A 25,491-nucleotide genomic window follows, 5' to 3' on the forward strand; every position below is an offset into this window, starting at 1 on the left:
TTAAACGCGTTATGTGAAAATGTGAAATTGATATGCATGGTTGGTTAATCTTGTATCTAGAGTGTTATATGCATGGATTATGATTCATAGATTTTTGTTATGTTGAGTTTTGATGTAAACTGGTACTGGATATATTGTTAAATTTATGTTTAGACGACTGTAACTGAATGTTAATGCGTTAATTGGTCGAAATTATTAACACTACAGTGTACTAGGTTGAGTCTAGTTTCTAAAAAGTCCAAGTTTGTAATTTTTGGACGTGTAAAAGTTAACTTTTATTATTTTACAAAACTGAAGTGCAAGTCTGAATTGTGAGGTCTGCTGTTAGGCTGTTTTGAAATTAACATATCTCAAAAACTACAAGACCAAATTGGCTGGTTCCACTTCTGGAAGTTAACATTTTGAGTTAAGAATCTAACCCAATTTGTCTTGAATTAATTGAATTTACCATTTAACAGGAATAACAAATATCATTCTATTGCGCACGATTTTGACTGCTGTGAGTTTACTGTAATGTTTTGGTCTTTGTGAGAAAACTATGAGGAATAAAAATACAATAAAAATAATTCTGGAAACCTAACTCATGTGTGCTTTTGTGACGATTTTTGGTGAATTAATTAATATATTATGATCTGTTGAATAGAGTAATCTTTCAAGTAGAAATCTGTCTTGATAAAACTAGCTGCTGAACTATGTGAAAATACATGAAACATGTTTGTTAATAGATAATTGCCAAGTTTTGACTAAATTGCCCATGTGGGGAGATAATTTACTAGTAATGTACAATGTTAGTATTTTATGCTTAAGTAGTTGTATACACATATAACGTGTCACCAATGTGTTTATCGAGTCACACATAATTCACAAACGAAACACGAAACGTATCTCATGCATAGGTATTGTGTGCCGAGTCTAGAGACTCAATAATGGTTTAAATACTTAGAAAATCTCATTTTTGTTTTAGAGCACTAGTGAGGATTTTCTGTGACGCGCATCTCTCGGATTTGTTTTAGAATTCTTCGCAAACAGTGAGTTTCACGTCCCCGCTTTACTCTTTTTAAACGCTTTTTATTTGGGGGAGATAACATATTCCAACGCTGTAGATTTTTGTTTAGTTTTATATATCACTTGTAAGGCTAAGTGGCAAACAAACCAACTAAAGTCTTTCATAACATCGGACCGGTTAATATTGTATAATAGCGAGTCACTGTTGAGTAGTACTAATGGGTCTGACAAACCCCACCCAACTCTAAACTCGACTGTAGGTCGAGTGGGTGTAATCTTGGCTAACACATTTCCATGGTCGTGGTAGACATGGTGGCAAGGCAATTGATAAACAGTAAGCTTCGGTGTCGAAAACTTAGTAATGCTTGTTTTATAGGCTAGCTACCTATTGATATATAAATGACTTAACATTATCTGGTAACGCAAACGCAAACACTTAAACGCAAACATTTTCTTATATTTTTATGTGAACTCACCAACCCTGTGTTGACACTTTTAATATGTTATTCTCAGGTAGCCGAGGCGGGCGCTCGGTATAGGAACATGCATTCATTGAACACTATCGTTTTGAAAACTTGTTTTTTTTAAACGTTTATTAATTGGGTTTTAGGTCGTCCTGCGCGACTCAACACTTGGTTTATGATTTACGTTTCCGCACTTGTTTAAACTTTAATGTTCATGGTTTTAAACTTAGAATATGGTGTTTGATTATAACTAATGATTCCGATCATGTTAGTTCATACCCTCTGACGGTAAAACTCCGTTAGTGGATTTTGAGGGTGTGACAGACTGGTATCAAAGCCATTGGTTATAGCGAACTAGAAATTGCATGCATACTAGACTATAACCGCAACGACCCATTAGTTATAATTTTTACGCACTGCATATATATATATATATATATATTATATTTAGACTTTCGTTATCTTTATCTCTTTACCCTATTCACTCATACGCGCGCATACACGACTTATCCTATAGGGATGTCGACGCCACCATCATCATCATCATCCGACCAGGTGACTCATGCCCATGGAAAGGAACCGCAACTACCTACCTCATCGCCACCCCGAGTAGCCCCGGAACTAGAAGCCCCTACACCGAAGAGGCATCGCCTATCTGGGGGCTTGTACGACGATGACATTAGCTAGGAGTGGTACCCGAGTCTGATCAGGCGTATGTATGACGATGAGATTAGCTGGAAAGGAACCGTAACTACCTACAAACGTCATCGCCCAAGGAACTATTTAGTACAAGGATAGTAAGGCTAACAGGTAATAACAGTGGCCAGCTGATCAAGTTACTTTCCGTGTCCTATACACTTCCTCTTATGAGTCTATTTGTGCTGGTTCTACTCTAAACAGTTAATCAATCAACAATCAATTAACCCTATCCCTAACATTCACATGTCCTTTATTTAGCAATTAAGCTTAACATTAACATACATATTTAACCATACACTTTACCCTTACTGAGCTTGCTTGAGTGACACATGGCTATCTCGAACTGGCATCTTCTTTCTTTTCTTACTTAAATCCCATTCTCTGTTCGAGTCTAAGCATATAAGATGCTTAAATCTCTCGAACTTTGCTCTGATACCAACTTGTAAGGCCCCGTTACCGGTATCCCTACTTTTGGTGTTGGATTTACTCATAAACACAGTTCTTATAAATCAGAGTTAATTAAAACTTTCGCGGAATTTAAAACATTAATCATTCGTTACAAAACATTTAATCTTTTCTTTAAAACCATAACATAAAACATCATAGTTAAAACATCGTTTCTTCTATCTTTAGATGTCAGCCGTTCAATCTATGCCATGTGCCATCCTCATGCCATCACGATAAACATATATACCTGCGTGCATACTAAAAGTCAGCTACGCTGAGTGAGTTCTAGTTAATCAGGTAACATACAATACATACACATATCATACATACTTATGTATCCGAAGATACATATTCATACTTAACCAGTTAATCTTCTATTCTACATACATACTTACTACTACCTACCTCAATCCACCGAGAGTATGTTCATAGTCCGCCGTCTATACCTATACTCAGGGTCGTGAACACGAAAAAGGTCCGCCGTCCTAACCTATGTTCACAATTTATGGTACGTACAAAGTCCGCAGTCCTTCCCGGTACCATCCTATATTAACAACAAGTGCAAGGTCCACAGTCCTTCCCTGTGTTACAACCTATTTTCTAGCACGTAAGAGGTCCGCAGTCCTCCCTATGCTATCACAACGCAATTACAACAGGTATAAGGCCCGCAGTCCTTTCCTATGCTGAATCCTATTTCATAAACACGTATAAGGTCCACAGTCCTTAACTACGTTCTCATCTATCGTATATAACTCGTATAAGGCCCGCCGTCCTTAACTACGCCATCACATGCCAAGTCTATGTCCAACGGAAGTTAGAGGGATTTGCCATCCTAACTTACTAAGTCAGATATAGAAGTCATTTGCCATTCCTGTACCTGCATACACTTATTTGCATATACAATAATCACATCGTAGCATAAGAACACTCTAGGCGTTCTTCACGTCATTCATTTAACAATCATACTCCTTGTCGATACGTGCAATATCCGAAGACCGTTCACGCCCCGACAAGCATTCATCTATCACGATCATACATCATCTATACGTTACATATAACATTCATATCTTTATCTATAACCTGACAGTACGCGCAATATCCGAAGATCGTTCATGTACCGACAAACAATCATTCATATCTATCACATATCATATATAGCATACGCTTACCACTTAAGGTAAGTGTATTAACTAATCACATCGAGTATGCACACAGCCCCGAAAACATAACAAGGAATGGGGCTAGAAACTCACCTGAACTCGGTTACTTCTTCTGCTACTGGTTATTCCTTCTCGAGCCGTGCGCGTCTAACTGTTTAATAGTGGAATATCAAATACTACTCTAGCCATTCTCAATGCTACTTAATTAGTCTTACTCGTCTAAGCAGGTTTTACTTCATTGAATCATTACCCGGTTAGTTAATCGTTACTCATTAACCTTTAAAGGAATCTTTCATAAATTATCAAAGTCCAAGGGTTATTATGTAACTATCTCATTCTTTCAAAAGTCCAGGGGCCACTTCTGTAATTATTTCAAAGTCTAATTCGTTACAAAATCCTCCTTCATTCGCTATAACGAATGGCCTAGTTCGTTATCTCAATTATAACAAATTGAGTCTGATTCGCTAACTGATTCGTTGCCTTATCTTCATATGATTCGTTACTTGAACATAACGAACCGGTAGCTAATTCATTACCTTGACAGAACGAATGGGCATTTAACGAATTAAGGGCTGATTCGTTATCAAGTCACACGAATGAGTCCCATTCGTTATGACCGCGTAACGAATCACCCAAACTTAACGAATCATCAACAGTTCTTATCCAGACTTTGACTCAAGGGTCAAAGTCAAAATAGTCAAGAACACCCACAGTCAACAGAACTTAGATTTGCAATTAAATCTTCGTTTCTTAACAAAACGTCATGATTTTGGTATCAATGGAATCGTCTGAACAGCACCTACAAACCCCAATCATCAAATCGGCCAAACATTTACATTTAAAGGGTACGATTTATGCATCTACATACGGGTTTCTTCATACTAACAATTAACCTATCAAACTGTAATCAATTTCCATAAGTTTATCTTTGTTGGATTTGTTTTTACCATACTAACACAGATCTATCATTTCTAGACTAAATCCGAACCTTAACAAACAAGTTCTCGATATAAACGTACCGTAAACGAGTCTAACTACGAACACGAGCTGGTCTTTGATGTTGCTTTGGTTCGTCACGACGATCTAGCACCAACAAGCTCGGGTTCTCGTCTTCGGATCTTGGCTCGGGTTATAGGATAAGGTTTGTGTGTGCTTTCCAAGGTGTAGGCTATGGTGTAGAGATAAAAATGGAAAGGATTAGGGTTTAAGGGGTATTTATACTCCCTTAAGCCCATGGACCTAAGGCACATCTTTCCTTCTTGGTCCATATTTAATTTCATCTAACTAGCCCACTTGAACCATCTTTGTTATTTTACTATTTCTCTACCAATTCAAGCAAACGTTCCCCTTCATAAATAAATAATATTTATAATATTATTCTTAGAAATTTCGGGATGTTACAAGTCTTCCCTCCTTAAAGAGGTTTCGTCCCCGAAACCTAGCTTATTCCTCGTAAAAGGAACACTCTTTTTTATATTCACGCACATTATTGAATCATCTCTGCCTTCTGGGTTATCTTTCGTACTCCCGACTTGTAGTCACCGAGCGTTGTTCATGCGTTTTAGCTATTAAGGTAGCTTATCCATGAGGCTCTCGATGTACCAAGTCTCGTCTTGTCCTTACAAGGGACCTTGTATCGTACTATTTAACACTATCGTCTAAGGCGACATTTTATCATAACACAAATAACCATTCACAACCAAACTCAATATATTTCACATCATAGATAAGCATAAAATTCAAACCTTAACACAAAACAAGTTCTTAAGAAAACGTAATTAAAACTCATAAAACCATTGCATAAGCAATTATTCCTTCATTCGGTGCTCCTCTATGCAGTTTTTCCTAAATCTTTTCCCTTTCGCACCTCCCGCCTTTGGTTCCTTGCAATCCCTTGCCATGTGATCAACTTTTCCGCATTTGAAGCATTTCGGACGGTCAGGGCATTCTCGAGAGTAATGCCTACTTTTTCCACACCGATAGCACCTGTCTATCCCAGTCTTGCATTCCCCCCGGTGCACTTGCCCACACGTCTCACATGCATCCTTGTTTCCAACCTTAGCCTTTCTCTCATTAGTTGTTGTCATCACATCGCCAGACCGCTTAGCAGGAGTAGCCCATTTCTTCTCCTTCTTTTCCTCCACCACCACCACATCGTCCACAGCCAAGTCATCATAAACCACTTCTGCAAGTTCGACAGCAGAATCAAAAGTAGCAGGTTTATTTGCCCTGACTATCGTGCGGACTTTTTGTGGCATTCCCCTCACATAACATTTGATTCTCTTAGCCTCAGTGTCCACCATATCAAGAACCAACCTAGACAGTCAGTTGAATTCGGTGGTATACTCACGATGCGTCATCTCACCGGCCTTCAAATTCAGGAACTTCATCTCCGCCCTTTCAACTTCGGCATCAGCACAGAACCTCTTCATCACCAACTTTTTCAGATCTTACCACTTCATCGCCTCGATCTCCTCTGGACCCTTCCTCTGTTAGACTGTCTCCCACCAGTACATTGCTTCATCACCGAATGATTGGGTAGCATAACCCACAGCTTGGTCGGGACGTCACTCGCTAATACGGATAATCTTGTCCATAGCGGTTATCCATTGGAGGGTAGCGATGGCGTCTCCTAAACCAGTTAGCTCTGGCGGGTCATATCCTTTGAAGGACTTTTAGTTGCAACCACCTCGGCCCCTCTTCCTATCATCCACTTTCACAGACCTTACAACACTCGAAGCCTCCCTTTCTACTTCGTCATCCTTCCTACCATCACCTTCCGCTCTCTCAGCGGTTCCTTCTCGGCCTCCAGCAGACTTATCGGGATTCCAGTTCTTCGCAGCAGCTGCTACAGCGTGAACGATAGCTGCTTGAATTAAGGGATCGAGTTGAAACCCTTCATTGTTATTAAGGTTTTCTCCAGTTGCACTTCCTTCTTCTCCCGTGACAGAAGCCGCCTCCACAGAAGGTCGTCGGACCACACGTGGCCTACCACGACTTCCAGTGCGACCTCCCGCTCCAACAACTGCCCTAGATCCAGCCATCGTATTCTGGAAAGGAAAACACAGACGTCATCACCCAAGGAACTATTTAGTACAAGGATAGTAAGGCTAACAGGTAATAACAGTGGCCAGCTGTGATTAGCTGATCATGTTACTTTCCGTGTCCTATACACTTCCTCTTATGAGTCTATTTGTGCTGGTTCTACTCTAAACAGTTAATCAATCAACAATCAATTAACCCTATCCCTAACATTCACATGTCCTTTATTTAGCAATTAAGCTTAACATTAACATACATATTTAACCATACACTTTACCCTTACTGAGCTTGCTTGAGTGACACATGGCTATCTCGAACTGGCATCTTCTTTCTTTTCTTACTTAAATCCCATTCTCTGTTCGAGTCTAAGCATATAGGATGCTTAAATCTCTCGAACTTTGCTCTGATACCAACTTGTAAGGCCCCGTTACCGGTAGCCCTACTTTTAGTGTTGGATTTACTCATAAACACAGTTCTTATAAATCAGAGTTAATTAAAACTTTCACGGAATATAAAACATTAATCATTCGTTACAAAACATTTAATATTTTCTTTAAAACCATAAAATAAAACATCATAGTTAAAACATCGTTTCTTCTATCCTCATATGCCAGCCGTTCAATCCATGCCATGTGCCATCCTCATGTCATCACGATAAACATATATACCTGCGTGCATACTAAAAGTCAGCTACGCTGAGTGAGTTCTAGTTAATCAGGTAACATACAATACATACACATATCATACATACTTATGTATCCGAAGATACATATTCATACTTAACCAGTTAATCTTCTATTCTACATACATACTTACTACTACCTACCTCAATCCACCGAGAGTATGTTCATAGTCCGCCGTCTATACCTATACTCAGGGTCGTGAACACGAAAAAGGTCCGCCGTCCTAACCTATGTTCACAATTTATGGTACGTACAAAGTCCGCAGTCCTTCCCTGTACCATCCTATATTAACAACAAGTGCAAGGTCCGTAGTCCTTCCCTGTGTTACAACCTATTTCTTAGCACGTAAGAGGTCCGCTGTCCTCCCCTATGCTATCACAACGCAATTACAACAGGTATAAGGCCCGCAGTCCTTTCCTATGCTGAATCCTATTTCATAAACACGTATAAGGTCCACAGTCCTCAACTACGTTCTCATCTATCGTATATAACTCGTATAAGTCCCGCCGTCCTTAACTACGCCATCACATGCCAAGTCTATGTCCAACGGAAGTTAGAGGGATTTGCCATCCTAACTTACTAAGTCAGATATAGAAGTCATTTGCCATTCCTGTACCTGCATACACTTATTTGCATATACAATAATCACATCGTAGCATAAGAACACTCTAGGCGTTCTTCACGTCATTCATTTAACAATCATACTACTTGTCGATACGTGCAATATTCGAAGACCGTTCACGCCCCGACAAGCATTCATCTATCACGGTCATACATCATCTATACGTTACATATAACATTCTTATCTTTATTTATAACCTGACAGTACGCGCAATATCCGAAGATCGTTCACGTACCGACAAGCAATCATTCATATTTATCACATCACATATATAGCATACACTTACCACTTAAGGTAAGTGTATTAACTAATCACATCGAGTATGCACACAACCCTGAAAACATAACAAAGAATGGGGCTAGAAACTCACCTGAACTCGGTTACTTCTTCTGCTACTGGTTATTCCTTCTCGAGCCGTGCGCGTCTAACTGTTTAATAGTGGAATATCAAATACTACTCTAGCCATTCTCAATACTACTTAATTAGTCTTACTCGTCTAAGCCGGTTTTACTTCATTGAATCATTACCCGGTTAGTTAATCGTTACTCATTAACCTTTAAAGGAATCTTTCATAAATTATCAAAGTCCAAGGGCTATTATGTAATTATCTCATTCTTTCACAAGTCCAGGGGCCACTTCTGTAATTATTTCAAAGTCTAATTCGTTACAAAATCCTCCTTCATTCGCTATAACGAATGGCCTAGTTCGCTATCTCCATTATAACGAATTGAGTCTGATTCGCTAACTGATTCGTTGCCTTATCTTCATCTGATTCATTACTTGAACATAACGAACCAGTAGCTAATTCGTTACCTTGACAGAACGAATGGGTATTTAACGAATTAAGGGCTGATTCGTTATCAAGTCACACGAATGAGTCCCATTCGTTATGACCGCGTAACAAATCACCCAACCTTAACGAATCATCAACAATTCTTATCCAGACTTTGACTCAAGGGTCAAATTCAAAATCGTCAAGAACACCCACAGTCAACAGAACTTAGATTTGCAATTAAATCTTCGTTTCTTAACGAAACGTCATGATTTTTTTATCAATGGAATCGTCTGACCAGCGCCTACAAACCCAATCATCAAATCGGCCAAACATTTACGTTTAAAGGGTGCGATTTATGCATCTACATACGGGTTTCTTCATACTAACAATTAACCTATCAAACTGTAATCAATTTCCATAAGTTTAGCTTTGTTGGATTCGTTTTTACCATACTAACACAGATCTATCATTTCTAGACTAAATCCGAACCTTAACGAACAAGTTCTCGATATAAACGTACCGTAAACGAGTCTAACTACGAACACGAGCTGGTCTTTGATGTTGCTTTGGTTCGTCATGACGATCTAGCACCAACAAGCTCGGGTTCTCGTCTTCGGATCTTGGCTCGGGTTATAGGATAAGGTTTGTGTGTGCTTTCCAAGGTGTAGGCTATGGTGTAGAGATAAAAATGGAAAGGATTAGGGTTTAAGGGGTATTTATACTCCCTTAAGCCCATGGACCTAAGGCACATCTTTCCTTCTTGGTCCATATTTAATTTCATCTAACTAGCCCACTTGAACCATCTTTGTTATTTTACTATTTCTCTACCAATTCAAGCAAATGTTCCCCTTCATAAATAAATAATATATATAATATTATTCTTAGAAATTTCGGGATGTTACACAACGGTTGAACGAAACATCGCACCGGTCTTCGTCTACTGCTGTTAAGTTTTCTGGTTGCGGCAGAAGCCAATCTTTCACGCATGCCCTCCACCGACGGACTCACGGACACACCCGCAGGTGGAGGCTGCCCCGATATTTAAACCGTTTCCCGGTACGAGCCCTAGGCTCTGATACCACTTGTTAAATTTTGAGCAAGTGAATCAAGAACACAGACAAGAGATTTGTAGAACTCTCTGTTACGTTTTAAACAAGTGAAACAGTAAACAAATCCAAGACCCAATACACGATCGAAAAATATTTTCTCAAACACACGAGCGTTTTCTTATTATGTGAAAACAAGAAAAGAGATTTAAGACAAACTTATATTTAATACAAGACACACTTGATATATTTTACAACTAAACCATGGAAGCCTTATATAGGCAAACAAAAACTTAAGAAGTAAGGGAACTTATCTAGCCAATCCTTATCCTTATCCTTGTCATATTGAAATAAGGAAACTTATCTACTAGCTAGACTTATCCATTATGGATATTAGCAAGACTTATCCATACTAAAAAGTCTTATCCATTATGGATACTAAAAAGACTTATCCATTAAGGAAACTTAGCCACCAAGTATGACTTAGTTTTCTTTTAGTTATCTCCTCCAAACCACCCCTTTGAGATCAAACCGAACCACCTTTTAGCCCACAAGTGTTGCTCATTTAACACTCCCTCTCAACACTTGCGTTCGTCATCCCAAGATCATTGCAAAACTTCACCATCTTCACATTAGTCAACGGTTTAGTGAACATATCGGCTTCTTGATCATTTGTATCAACATACTCCAACTCGATTTCACCCTTGAGTACCTTCTCTCTAATGAAGTGATAGTGAACTTCTATGTGTTTCGTTCTTGCATGAAACGTGGGATTCTCGGCTAGCATTATTGATGATATATTATCACAATAAATTTTCACACTCGGGCTGACATTTTGATTTAATTCCTTCAACAATTGTACCAACCACACACACTCTTGAGCAGCTATTGCTGCTGCTCTATACTTGACTTCGGTTGTGGATAACGAAACTGTTGGTTGCCTTTTGCTGCTCCACGCGACAGCTCCTGACTGGTAGTCAAGTCTCGGGCATAGTCAGCATCGCAATACATGACCAATTCGATTCTTGACTCCCTCTTAAACATGACTCCAAAGCTAGGTGTTCCTTTAACGTACCGTAACACCCTTCTAACAGCATCAAGATGCGGTTTCTTCGGATTATGCATGAACCGACTTAACACTCCTACCGCATATGCTATATCCGGTCTAGTAAGTGTTAAGTAAATAAGATTTCCCACCAATTTCTGATACATAGTTGTATCCGTCAACTCCTTTCCTTCATCCGCTCGAAGTTGTAAATTGGTTTCCATTGGAGTAATCGCCGGTTTGCAACTCGTCATGCCAAACCTACTTAAAAGTTCAACCGAATACTTGTGTTGGTGTAACACAACCCCATTCGGTTCATACTTTAACTCCAATCCGAGAAAATGACTTAACCTTCCCAAGTCTTTCATGTGAAACCGGGTACACAAATTTTCTTTTAACTGATCAATCACGGTAATTAAGTTTCCCGTGATAATCAAGTCGTTAACATACACTAGGACAATCGCCACCTTGTCTTCTTCGGTCCGAACAAATAGGCTAGTATCGGCTACGGTAGACACGAAACCATTGTGTTCTAGGAACTCTCCTATTTTCCCAAACCATGCCCATGGTGACTGTTTTAGGCCGTATAACGCCTTCTTCAATTTGCAAACATAACCCGGGCGCTCTTTGTTCTCAAAACCTTTCGGTTGATCCATGTAAATTACATGATCAAGGTTTCCATACAGAAAAGCGTTGCTCACATCCATTTGCCACATGCTCCTCTAACAACAATGGACCTACTTTACCGGAAATTCCTGTCGTCTCAAACAGCATGATCCCGCACGACGGTCTGACTCGAAACAACTCACCGTCTACTGCTGTTGTTAATTTCCTGGTTACGACCCAAGCCTTTGTTCACGAGTGCCCTCCACCGACGGACACACTCATCGGCGGAGGTTGCCCCGATCTTCAAACCGCTTGCTCTGATACCACTTGTTACGTTTTAAACAAGTGAAACAGTAAACAAATCCAAGACCCAATACACGATCGAACAATATTTGCTCAAACACACGAGCGCTTTCTTATTATGTGAAAACAAGAAAAGAGACATAAGACAAACTTATATTTAAGAAGTAAGGAAACTTATCTAGCCAATCCTTATCCTTATCCTTATCATATTGAAATAAGGAAACTTATCTATTAGCTAGACTTATCCATAAAAAGACTTATCCATTATGGATATTAACAAGAGTTATTCATACTAAAAAGTCTTATCCATTATGTATACTAAAAAGACTTATCCATTAAGGAAACTTAGCCACCAAGTATGACTTAGTTTTCTTTTAAGTCCCTTTAGTTATGATCTCCTCCAAACCACCCCTTTGAGATCAAACCGAACCACCCTTTAGCCCACAAGTGTTGCTCATTTAACACTCTCTACGACTCTCTACTAAATTTTTGATGAATGTGGCGGCATGGTGTTTACAAACAAAATTTAAGAGAAGGCCTTCAATGTCGTCGGTGGTTAAGGTGTTAGAAGGAGGAATGGATGGCGAATCGAACTTCGATTACAATTTCACAGTTCCAAGAATACAGGAACCAGCAGTTAGAGAAGAGAAAGATGTCACACTCTTGTCATCATCATCTCTACTCTCGGGGCCAAGATAAATAGCAATGAGGTTCTTGTGAATCAAATTCGTGCTGTCCTTTTAATGTTTTTTTTTTGTTCCTTTAGACATGGTATATATTCATCCCTTGTTTTTTATTTGATGTTCTAATGGGGAGGCGCTGCATCTATGATCAATCAGCAGTTATCTATTTTTACATGTCCAACTAGTATTTGTGTTCTTCTACAAACCAAAGATGTTGAGTTGGTTACTATCGTTGGAATAAGGCATATAATAGGAACATGAAATAGTAGCCTCTGGGTCATTTAACTTTAACTGATGGTAATATAGTTTGTTGGGAGTTTATTTTACTTTCTGTTTGATGGCACTTAGATCAATTGATTAACAGAATTGACATAATCAAATGAAAATAAATGAACAAAATTGAATATGAACGATTATGTATTATTGATTTGTTTTGAACGGATGATTACAATGGTGGTATTTATACCCTCCAACGGTTACGAACTTACCGTCGCAACGTTTCAACAAGCGACGTATCACATCGTTTCTTATAACTTTTTTATTTTCTATTTACAGTTTAACTTATCTTTAATAAATCAACTAACGAGATCTTTAACAAGATCGTGATTAGGGTTTTTGATATTCCAACAACTATTATGGATTATAACTTGTAATTATAAGCTATGGAATCCACATGGAGATGTGGGTTTTGTCCCAAGATTGTCTTATGTACAGTTAAGTTCAATCAACCTAATGTTTTAATATAAGTTTGGGGCTCAAACCAGTCATCAGTCAACTTTACTTAAGACAATCTTGATTTTTGTTAACCGGAAGTTCAAACTCCTGAATTGAAGCACCATTTCATCGTTTGGAGCACAGTTTCAAAGTAAAATTTACACTAAGTGACTAGTATCATTCTTCCATCAAAAGCCCTAACGCATTAACTTGAAATTTGAATAAAAACTTAACTCCGTTAAGGCTTTTTTTTAACGGAGGTCAAATGAAAAAAAATAATGTAAAAAGTGAGACTGATGACAAGGAGATTCTCAGACGGGAATACGGGATTATTATCGGTCAATTTCAAAAATAAGATTATTAAAATCTAATTTTTCATTAATAAATAGGTGCGTTGAGTTTTATGATCTTCTATAGACTTTTGTAATATTTTTCGTACCTTCGTGATTTTATGCATCTTTTTTTGTAATTTTGTGTAACTTTCTATTTTTCTTTATATATTATTTAATCTAAAAATAAAAGCTATTTACATATTTTTTATTACTTTAAAACATTTTCGTAGTTGGGGTGTAACTTTGCTATACTTTAATGTATTTTTTTTATTTTCTAAATTTGAAATGCCATTTTAACAACCGGTCGGACGAGTTAAGTTTGTAGAAAAACTAGTTGAATTTTACTTTATAATTGGGGTTTGTGAAATATTAATTAGATATGAAGTTCTTCTAACTGAAACTTGTTTTCGGTCCAACACGGTAGGTAAGCTTAGCTCAAACTGCAACTTGTGGCCAGTCCAACACGTTAAGGTTGGCTCAAATTAGTCATATATAGCATTGAATGAACATGTAACATATTGGGTATTTTACTGAATTGACTTGTAACATATATAGAGTATATATATATAATTTTTTTTTCCATTTTTCTTCATAGGCTCTTGATCAGTGTTCATCATCAGTCATGAGGGTTGCTAGTTTCTTTTTTGGCATTTTTTTAATTCTCATGTTGGCACCCACTGCCAAGTCATATCCAACGGCAAATCTTTCCGCTATATTGACAACTAATCACTCGGTTGTCAAACCCATTCTTCGTAGAAAAGCCACTGGAGCTACCACAATTCACTTGTGGCTTTTATTGTGAAGAAGATTGTACCTTTTACTAAAGAATAATGAAAACCCCGTAAGGTATAATGTATTACTGATTAACTATATATAGAGTTACAAGAGATAAACACAAGGAAACATAATCAAATACAATCTCTTAATTATGGTAACACTATAATACTAAAACTCTAATAATATATTCTAGAATATTCTCTAATATTCCCCCGCAGTCAGAGCGATAGGAAATCGGACGCTCGGACTGGAGCGCAAAGCTTGTGAAGATATCGACTGGCTGTCACGTGGAGCAGGAACTCGATCGGTTATAGGATCTAAGAAAATTGGCGGCGGCTTGACCGTAGTCAGGCGGCTAGGCATGATGACAAGAGCTTCAACTGCGACGGCAGGAGCTATGACTGAGTCGGCCGAAGCAATGACTTGGCGGCCCATGGCGGCAGTTTGTTTCTTCCGAAGAATAAAACTAAATAAATACTAACGAACAACAAAACAATTTCAATCGATAAAACCAAAAATAAAACACAATTTCAATTTAAAACCAATCGATAATTTAAATAAGAAGCTACACATGCATCAACTCCAACCAAAGAGGGGTTCTACTCGTTCAATTACAGGAAGAAAACCGGTTGCAGCGGTGTCGTTTACTTTAGCCCGTAGACGCATAAATATGAGATAGATCGGTAGCAAGAAAATAATATATTGTTTGTACAAACGTCCCGGGGCAGGACGAGAATGAGAAGAAAAGAATGAAACAAGCCAGAACCTTTAGGCTTTGATACCATAAAGAATAATGAAAACCCCGTAAGGTGTAATGTATTACTGATTAACTATATATAGAGTTACAAGAGATAAATACAAGTAAACATAATTAAATACAATCTTTTAATTATGGTAACATTATAATACTAAAACTCTAATAATATATTCTAGAATATTTTCTAATACTTACATCTTTGTCATATTCTTTTCTCCGATAACCAAATCCCTTGGACAATATAGAACCGTATGGTCAGCCGACCGAGACTATCCTGTCCAGAAGAATGCGATATTGAATTTCACTGCGGCCGGAGAGTTGGTCCTAAAGGATGCAGATGGAAGCATAGTTTGGAGCTTTGGACCACCAACACTATAGGAAATTCTGTTGCTGGCATGAACCTAACTGATACCCTGGTGTTGTTTGATGACAACAACTCGATAGTTTGGCAATCTTTTGATTACCCAACAAACTCTTTGTTACATGGTCAAAAGTTGTTTACAGATCAAAAATTGATATTTAGTGTAACCAATTCTTTGCTTCACAAGGACATGCATTCTCTTCAAGTCACAAATAATGGTTTGTTTGCTTATGTTGAATCAAACCCACCTCAAGTCTATTACGTACAGCTGGTTGGTTAATGGCAACGATAGAAAGAAGAGAAGAGGATACCGAAGGTTCTTGAATGGGAGTTTGTCATTCTTCATAAATTCTTTCGAGCCAAGTGATCCGGATGGTGTGATTGGCATACCTCCAACATCATCAACTCAGTATTTGAAACTAAAGAGAAATGGGCATTTGAAAGTGCATGAATGGAATTTTGAAGTATTGACAAGGGTAACCGATCTTACTGAAAATATGCTTGATGAGTGTAGTTATCCCTTGATTTGTGGAAGAAATTCCATATGCTCGACTGATGAACAATGTAGTTGTCCCAACAAAGAATATTTTAGGAGAGTCAATGATCGCAAACCAAATCGGGGTTGCTCAGAAATTACTCCACTCACATGTAATTCTACAAAAGATCAAGGTTTTATTACGCTTGAGAATGTAAAATACTTAACCTCTAATGCCGAAATGGAGGGGGTGAGGGGGTGAGTATGGAGACTTGCAAGCAAGCATGTCTAAACATTGCTCATGCAAAGCAGCTTTTTTTTTCAATATCAATCAAATGCTTCAAGTGGAAAATGGTTTTTCAACAGTCAGAGATATTTACAATGAGGACTCTTAACCCACATGATATTATTGCTTTAACATTCATAAAAGTCCATATTGTTAGATCACATCATTTTGCAACAATTATACGATCTAGGATTGGGGGTTTTACACTTTTGCTTGTTGTGGCCATTGGGGTTATTATGCACGTAGTCCACAAGCGAAAAAGGGATGCTCAAAAAGGAGGAAGATTATTTAGATCAAGTTTCAGGAATGCCAAATCGGTTTTCTTATAATAAAACAGAAAACCGCAGCAGAGAATTTTATTAAAAAACTTGGTGAAGGAGGATATGGATCAGTTTTCGAAGGGACTCTAGGAGATCGCACCAGTATTGCAGTAAAAGGTCTTGAAATTCTCACACACATTGATAAATCATTCCTAGCTGAGGTTCAATCAATTGGTAGCATTCACCATGTGAATTTGGTTAGACTTAGAGGATATTGTACATGGAAATCACGAAGACTTCTTGTGTATGACTTCATGAGCAATGGGTCATTAGATCGGTGGATTTACCATGGTGTTCGGGAGCACATACTCGAATGGGAACAGAGAAAGAATATTATTCTTGATATAGCCAAAGGTTTTGCATATCTCCATGAAGAATGTAGGCAAAAAATTGTGCATCTTGATATTAAGCCGCAAAACATACTTCTAGACAACAATTTCAATGTCAAAGTATCTGACTTTGGGTTATCTAAGCTCATCGACAAAACTCAAATTGAAGTGATGAGTACCATAAAAGGAACACCTGGCTATATCGCTCTAGAATGGCTGAGCTCAATCATCACTAAAAAGTTGGATGTATATAGCTTTGGGATTGTTCTTTTGGAGATCTTATGTGGCAGGAAAATATTCGAGAAATGGTGGGGGCAAGGAACATTGTTAGATATGGTGGACACACACTGCGAAGATATGCGGGTACACAAAACTGAAGTAGTGGAGATGATGAAAGTGGTTTCGTGGTGTTTACAAACAAATTTTAAGCAAAGACCTTCAATGTCCTCGGTGGTTAAGGTGTTGCAAGGAGGAATGACTGTTGAATCGAACTTAGATTACAAATTCCCAGATCTAGGAATTCAGGAAATAAATATTCAAGAAACAAAAGTTGGAGACGAGAAATATTTCACATGCTTGTTATCATAGGGCCAAGATAAGTAGCCATGAGGTTCTTGTGGATCACTTTTAGATTCTTTGTTGTAGGTCCCGAAACCAGATCAAACAACAAAACAAACTAAGATACTAGTTGTTCTTGGATCAACCTCACAACTAGTTGGCGGAAACAACTAGTTGGACCGAGATCTCGGATCTTGTATGTAGGTAAAGGGAGCCGAAAATAAGAAGAAGGGTAAAGGAGTTGAGAGAGTTTAGTTACTTAGATGAAAAATGAAAATGCAAGAGTTGTGTGGTGTATTCCATACACACACATTATATAGTGTGGGTATTTCATACACCATTTCATTAATAACAAGCCCAATAGGCACCAAATACACAAGGCCTCGGGCCCAATACATATAAGCGTAAACGAACATAAACGAAAACTAGACTAATACAAATACGAAAGACTTAATAACAAAACCGGGCCTTACAATCTCCCTCTAGTCTTTTGGTATTTGTCTTATTTCTTTCTCACCACTCGCATTCGGACTCGTAGTCAAATACACCATCTGGATCTTCTTCAAAAGGTTGCTTTTCAACAAGAAATCTGACAAACTTGTTGAACTTTCCAACGATGGCGTCCGTGTTGTCACGACGGGCATCTTCAACTGTGCAAAGGGGCGACTCTACAAGTTTCCTCATGTCACGGAGTCCAAGAGCTGCCAGTTCGTGCTCATCAAAGAACGTGAGCTCGTGGCTGCGAGTGCAATGCATGATGACATCACCGAATTTGTTGTTGGCTTTGACCTTTCTTGCATGCTTCCAATATGCTCATGCTGTAGTATTTGATTCCTCTTCTAGACCAACTTCTAGCAGAAGCAGCAACATGAGCGACAACATACTTGTCAACGGCTGGCTCAACATTCTCCCAATTGGTGGTGTGTCGGGTTCGGAAGAATAGTTGATGTCGTCATCATCATCTTTATTTTCTTCCACTGGCTTTTGGAACTGAAGGAACGGTACCTGCAAAAGAACAAACGTTAAGTAAGAAGGCGACCTCGGCCTCCACCGCAGCTTCCGTTTCCCTCGTTTTCTCAGCCTCTTTTGACGGCTCAGCATCAGCCGTCTTATTTCCGGTTGCATCACCACTACCACCACCATTCCCATCATCGTTTTCACCATCACGAGATTAATCATAACTATTGTGCTCGTGATCATCATCATCGTTCCCTTCATCCTCATCCTCATCACCATTATCACCACCACCTTGTTGCAAAGAAGGGACTTGATTAACAAAAATTATTTACAAAAATGACTCAAGACTAGAAAATTTTTCAAGTATAAAGTATTCTAATTGATTGAAAAATGTCTAAGTATAAAGTATTCTAATGAGATGAATTTTGAAGACAAATTCTAAGTTAAAAGTATTTTATTCAAAGCATTTGAATACAACCCCTTTTAATTACAAATTACTTATCATTTTGAAGATCATAATATTTGAAAACAAGTGAATTAGATTACTTTAAACTTAGAATTTTCACAAGGCCATTTAAATAGTTAAGATTAATTTTTACTTGAATAAACTTTCATATAAACCCATACACATTCCAATGAAATAGACTACATTATACTTAGCCAATTTTCACAAGATCTTCGAATACACAGTCCACAATATTTAAGATCAACCTAAAAAAAATTAACCGAGTTATCACTTCATTACCAAATGTAATCAAAAATCAAATGAGTTCATTTGGAACACATTATACTTGGTCAAACTTTCATATAAACTCCACATTTAAGACCAATCTCAAACTGTCCAAAACATAATCAAATCTCTTTTCAAAATCAATAGAGATCACACCTTTAAAACAGGAAACTTGACTGCATAATTTATTGGAAAACGATTACATTTGAGAAAACCATTCAACTCGATTACAAGCTTAAATCACAGACTCGAATACAATGAAACAGATTCACAGACTCGAATACAATACACAGTTAAACACAGGGACTCGAGAACACATCAACTCGATTACACTGAAACTTAGTGAACTCGAATACAAAACTACAGTGAATTCGAATACAATAACAGGGACTCGATTACAATTGAAACCAAAGAAATCGATTACAAGTTAAAACCATAAAACTCAGACTCGATTACATTCAGATCCAATAACTCAATCACAAATAAAAATAGACAGACTCGATTACAATTGAAAGCAGTGACTCGAATACAAACTAACAGACTCGATTACTCATGGACTCGAATACAAAACAGTAAACTCGAACACAAAGGAACTCGATTACAAATAAAATTATTGAACTCGATTACATTCTCAAACCCAATGACTCGATTACAATTTGAAAACAGTCAACTCGATTACAAACTGAACACACAAAACCTGTAAAAACTCGAATAGAATTTAAGAATCCTGTAACTCGATTACAATTGCAGCTTACACCTTAAGACCCTGTAGACTCGATTACAATTAACTTAATGCATCTGCTGCCGATTTCAGTTCACCAATCCATCCCTTAGTCGATTACAATTGTATTCGATTACAATTCCTTAAGATCTGAAGACTAAACATGGATTGTAATCGACTATAGAAAGTAATCGAACCAGACGTGATCGATTATATGGATTGTGATTGAAATCCGAAGGTAATCGAACTCCATACAGTAACTGAGCAAATCAGATTGTAAACGAATACAGTGAATGTAAGCGAGTGTAGGCCAATTTAAGTGTGATAAGATCAGATCTGTGTTTGTGTTTGATGTTTTAAAAGATCTGATTAGGGTTCTTGAGGTTGGGGGCGGCGATGATAGTTAGGGAGAAGAAAGATAAGAGAGAGAGAGAAGATGATGTCTGTGTGGATAAAAGAAAAAGAAAATTAGAAAACTATTTATATGGACAACTGATCGCGATATGGTCAAAAGTCTCGGGTTTTAACTAAAATCTCATACCTGACCCCCGAACTCCAAAACTATTTTTATTTTAAAAACCCGTAAAATGTTTACTCACCGAATCCAAGCACAACGAATATATACACGATATATTTTTGTCCACTTTAAACTTAACAAGTATTTTGATTTCATTGTGATACATTAAGGTATAATTAGGTACAATACTTGTGTGGTCCCCTTTTAGCCCAACATGTTACGAACTCCATCACTTGGGCATACTTTGTGTTCATCAGTATCACCCCGAATTGACTCCGACCCCCTAATGATTGATCAAAACATTTTGAGCTTTTATAGACTTTTTGCAAACTTTTCTTTCAAACAATATGTAAAGGCTGAACCATGGACTTACTAGCCTTGTTGACTTATGCCTTCATATAAAGTGTTTAGGACTTACTTGTTTGCCCCACGTTACGTGGTTCTAATATACCCCTTTTTGTTTGATAAAATTATCAACATTTTTGTTGTTGGTTTTTGAATACTTTTTGAGTATTTTGCAGTTTTCTGCTTTTTCAAAATTTGAAGCTAAAGCAAGAAATAAGTTTTTCATTGTGACCAATCGCTAACGGGCTCGTGTATGACTGACTATTAGGATTTTTGCCGTCATAAATATGACTTATTTGGAGTCGGTAACCGTTTCATAAGAGTGTAACCACTAGCATAGGCAGATATTTAAGTTTATATCACTATGATACTTACTCATTTGTTAAGCCTATCTACACATCAAGCAATGATCTTGTTGGCTTTTGATCTACTTTTTTCATGTTCTAGGATCACATTAGACAATTTTCTATCATTTTCAAAAGGTCGGATCGATTTCTCAAAATTTCTGATATTTTAATATTATCCGACTCCCTCTAAACAGGAGCTCCCTCTAAACGAGAGATTATACTTTTAAGGCTTTTTGAAGTTTTCTCTAATAAAATAACGAATATATAAAATATTTTTGGAAGTCAAAAGACTGAATTTTTGATTTTCTTAACAAAAGTAAAATCTTTTTGGTGAGTTAATACTCATTTTCTCCCTCTAAAATTGTGACATATTAAAAATATTTACAATTTTATATACAAAAAGATAAAATAAAGAAGAAAAAAAATTTAAATGAAATTCAAAAAAATGATTTAAAAATAAAACAAAGTTTAAAATGAAAAAATTTTAAAACTTAGAACAAAAGAAAAGTTAAGTTAGAAAAATTAAAATAGAATAATAATTTTTTTTAAACAAATAAAAAGAAAGATAAACAAAATAAAGTTAAAATAATTTTGAGATTAAAATTAAGTAAAATTAAGATAAGAGTAAAAATAAAGTAAACTGAAACAAAGTAAACTAGTTTTAAAAACTTAAGTTTGTTCAAAAGAGATCATGTCAAGTGACTCAATAAGAAACAAAAATCGGGCACGATCAAAAGCTTTGGTAAATAGGTCCGCAAAGTTGTAATCAGTTTTGACCTGTTCTACTGTGACAAGCTTCCGGTCATAACAATCACGAATAAAATGAATTCGGATGTCAATGTGCTTTGTCTTAGAGTGCTGGACCGGGTTTTTCACAATACACACAGCTGCATCATTGTCACACTTAATCGGGGTGTTAAAGAAATTCAAACCGTAATCCAACAGCTGATGTTGGATCCACATGACTTGAGAACTGCAAGCAGAGGCAACAATGTATTCCGCTTCAGCAGTGGAGGTGGACACAGTGACTTGTTTCTTGCATTGCCAGGAAATCAATCTGTTACCCAGGAATTGACATCCACTCATATCTCTAGCAAAAGAGACGTATCCGCTATCGAACGGTTTAATGTCAAACAACAACGATTCGTCTCCTTTCATGTGTCGGGTACAACCACTATCCAAAAACCATATACTATTTACAGACTTTCTTGGCTGACCCTACACATTAGCTATTTAATTAGATACAGGTTCCCGAGACTTAGTTGTCTTGGGAGGGTCAAATGTCCATTTCTCATTGTTGTTTATGAAGTTGTGGGGCGTGTCAGAATCAGAAGAACAGTCTTTAGGATTCCATGCACGAGCAGGTTTCCTGTTTTTAAACGATTTTCGAGACTGTCTCCTTCTTGGTTTTAAAACAGCATCCTCAGGTCTTTCAATCTTTGGATGTATTTTCTGCTTTATTTTTGATGAATTCTCAGACTTTTCTGTCTTTGAATTCCTTTTTGCTCTCTCCTTCTTGGTTATCCAAAAAGGAGGTTTTTCATTTCTTTTATTTTTGGATCTCACGTCCATTTCAATGGCAGAACTGTCAGGTTGATCATTTCTATTCCTTGAGCTTGGTTTAGCCCTGGATCTGAATTGATTAAATCGACTGTTCGTTTTCCTTTTCATATCATGCCAGTTCTTGCAATGTCTTGCAAGGTGAGAAGGGTTACCACACACAAAACACAATTTTCTTCTATCTTCCTTATAGAAACCGTCAGAATGATAATACATGGGTTGTGGCGAGTAAGGAGATGGTTGTGCGGGAACAAACAAGTTGTTAGATCTATGACCCCGATCATCAAAAACATTTGTATAGAAAGAGTTAACATAATCTTGTGGATAATAACCATATTAGCTGTTATCAAATTGATTGTACAGTTGAGGTTGATAATATTGATTAGTAGATTGATAAAAATTGTTTCTATGAGGTGGGACATATTTACCAGATGTACTTGCCTTTTCCTTTTCAAAACAATTTTCATTAACTTTGGTTTCCTCAACTATACAACTATTTGACGAACAACTAGGTAAGTTAGTATTCACATATACCTTTTCATGCACGTTTCTATCAACAATGGTTTCATCAAAAATAGTTTCACAATCACTATTAGAAATGGAAACATCATTTTCATTTTCAAGAGTTGTGCCAACATGAACACTCTCATCAAATACATCATCGTTCAAAATATTTTTAGAATCAATAGATGAATCAAAAAGTAAGCTTTTATCTCCACAACCCTTGTTTGTTTCCACACACCCCTTTTCTTCTACACAACCCGCTATAGAAGATGAATCACTATTTGGATTAACTGAAGAATTAGCTGAAATAACAATCTTGGGAGCTGCAGGAACAAATGTCTTTGATATGGGCACATGACCAATACCATAGACCATTTCTTCCTCAGGAGGAGAATTAAAATCAAGGTGAGGAACGCTAGTATAGTTATTGTTAAACGGTGGAGGTACAGCAGAACTATCATAGCCGAAACCAGTCTTTAATCTTAACTCCATTTGTGACCCAATTAGTTTGTTCAGCTTTTCTGAGGCTAACTCAAAGTTTTCTATGGAAATTTTCTTTTGAGATAATTCAATTTCTAACTTAGATATTTTAGCATTTAGTTCATCTATATGTTTTTCATGATGTTGAGCTAAATATGTAGCTATAGTGACCTTTTCTCTAAGTTTTGCCATATCATTACCATGAGTGTTAATCCTAGTGGTATAAATCTTTGCAGCTTTCTTAAGATCATCATTCTGAACTTTAATGCTACGAATTTGTTCAAGAATTTTAGCACTGTGATTTCTATAATGAAGAACTTTATCTATACATTCTAGAGTGCAAAGTTTGTGTACCTTGGGAATGAGCGAGGCAGGTGTAGGAATCTCATCGGAGGTGCTTGAAGAGGTGCCAGCCTGATCAGTGAATGCCATCCCAGCAAAGTTCAGTGGATTCTTCAATTCTTCAAATTGATCTCCTTCCCAATCAGGTACATTTGACTCGGCATTCCTAGCAATCATTGCCTTTGAGCTCGACTCGAAGTTCCAGTTTGATGAGCTTTCTTGATTGATTTTTGGAACCCTTGACTTCGAGGAGTATTTTGGGATGATTCTCTTTTCAGGCCTCTTACCACTTTCATTTTCAGACATCTCAGTGATCTTAATGTCTCCCACTGCCATTGGCGGATTTGTGCATTCGCGTGCAAAGTGACCTGGTTCCCCGCAATTGTAGCAGCGAAGCTTGTCTTTCTCAAAACCCAAATTCTTTCCGTCTCTGAAGCTATTCTTCCCATACTTCTTCATAAAGTTTGTTTCCCGATGAACAGCCATGGCCATCTGGTATTTTATATCCATTTTCTTGAGATCATACTTGTTGATCTCGGGAAGATCTCCTTGTTCAAATGATGGAGGAAGCAGCTTTCCTTGTAGCAACTCCTCATGACTTGATAGAAAAGCATGAATCAAAGCCACAGTGGAGTATTCAGTAGAGATTGGCTTTGAAGAAGTGTAAGTTGGAGTGCTTGAAGTAGACTTGATTCCATGAGCTTTAAGTGCTTGAGCCACAGCTTGATTAACAACTGATTGAATGGAGCTTGAACTTGAACTGGATGAAAATGAGATGAACCAACATTCTTGAAGGTTGAACTTGGATTCTGAGCAGTGGAGTTGGTTTGGCTTATGAATGCAGAACTCACACCGGTTCAAGTTGTCATACCAGCCTTCGAAAGAGAACTAACATGATTACCCATTCTTAGCTTGTCATCCATTTCAAATGACTTGATGATTGAGGTTAAGTCACTAAGACTGGTAATTTGAAGGTTTGTGGTTCTCTTAATAGTGATGAAACTACTGCTCCATGAATAGGGAAGTGAGTTGAGCAACTTGTCATCAATCTCAATTTGATCATAATCAATTCCAGCACTGTTGATTTTAGTGATCAACGTTTCAAATCTTGAGATAAGGCTAGCAATGGTCTCTCCTTGAATGTAGTTAAACATGTTGAAGTCACCTTTTAGCATCCCTTTTCTACTGTTTTTCATCTCCAAATTTCCTTCAAACTTAGTAGCCAATGCATCCCAAAGGGTTTTGGCAATGGTGTGTTCTCTTAAAGTTAGGGCTATTTCATGTGAGAGAGAGACAGTTAGAACACCAAACGCCTTTTGATCTTCAGCAAGCATCATTCGATCATCATCGTCATATTTAGTCACAGCTTTAGGAACTTCACCATCAGCATTAGTGGTTACAGGACGATGTGGGCATTGTTCAAACGGTCTAATGAGATTGTGATCAATGATTCTGAGATAGTTTTTAAATCTCCATTTGAACTCGTCAAAGTCGTTGTC

General features: G+C 37.4%; 1 pseudogene; it reads left to right on the top strand.

Annotated features, from left to right (window-relative positions):
• Positions 1-15,736: 15,736 nt before the first annotated feature.
• Positions 15,737-17,519, top strand: LOC143585732 (G-type lectin S-receptor-like serine/threonine-protein kinase SD2-5 pseudogene; annotated as a pseudogene).
• The last annotated feature ends 7,972 nt before the right edge of the window (positions 17,520-25,491 follow it).

The sequence above is a fragment of the Bidens hawaiensis genome, unplaced genomic scaffold (genome assembly GCF_021521415.1).
Source record: "Bidens hawaiensis isolate Kalapana, Puna unplaced genomic scaffold, B.hawaiensis_p1.1 tig00034153_1, whole genome shotgun sequence".
Classification (NCBI taxonomy): Eukaryota; Viridiplantae; Streptophyta; class Magnoliopsida; order Asterales; family Asteraceae; genus Bidens; species Bidens hawaiensis.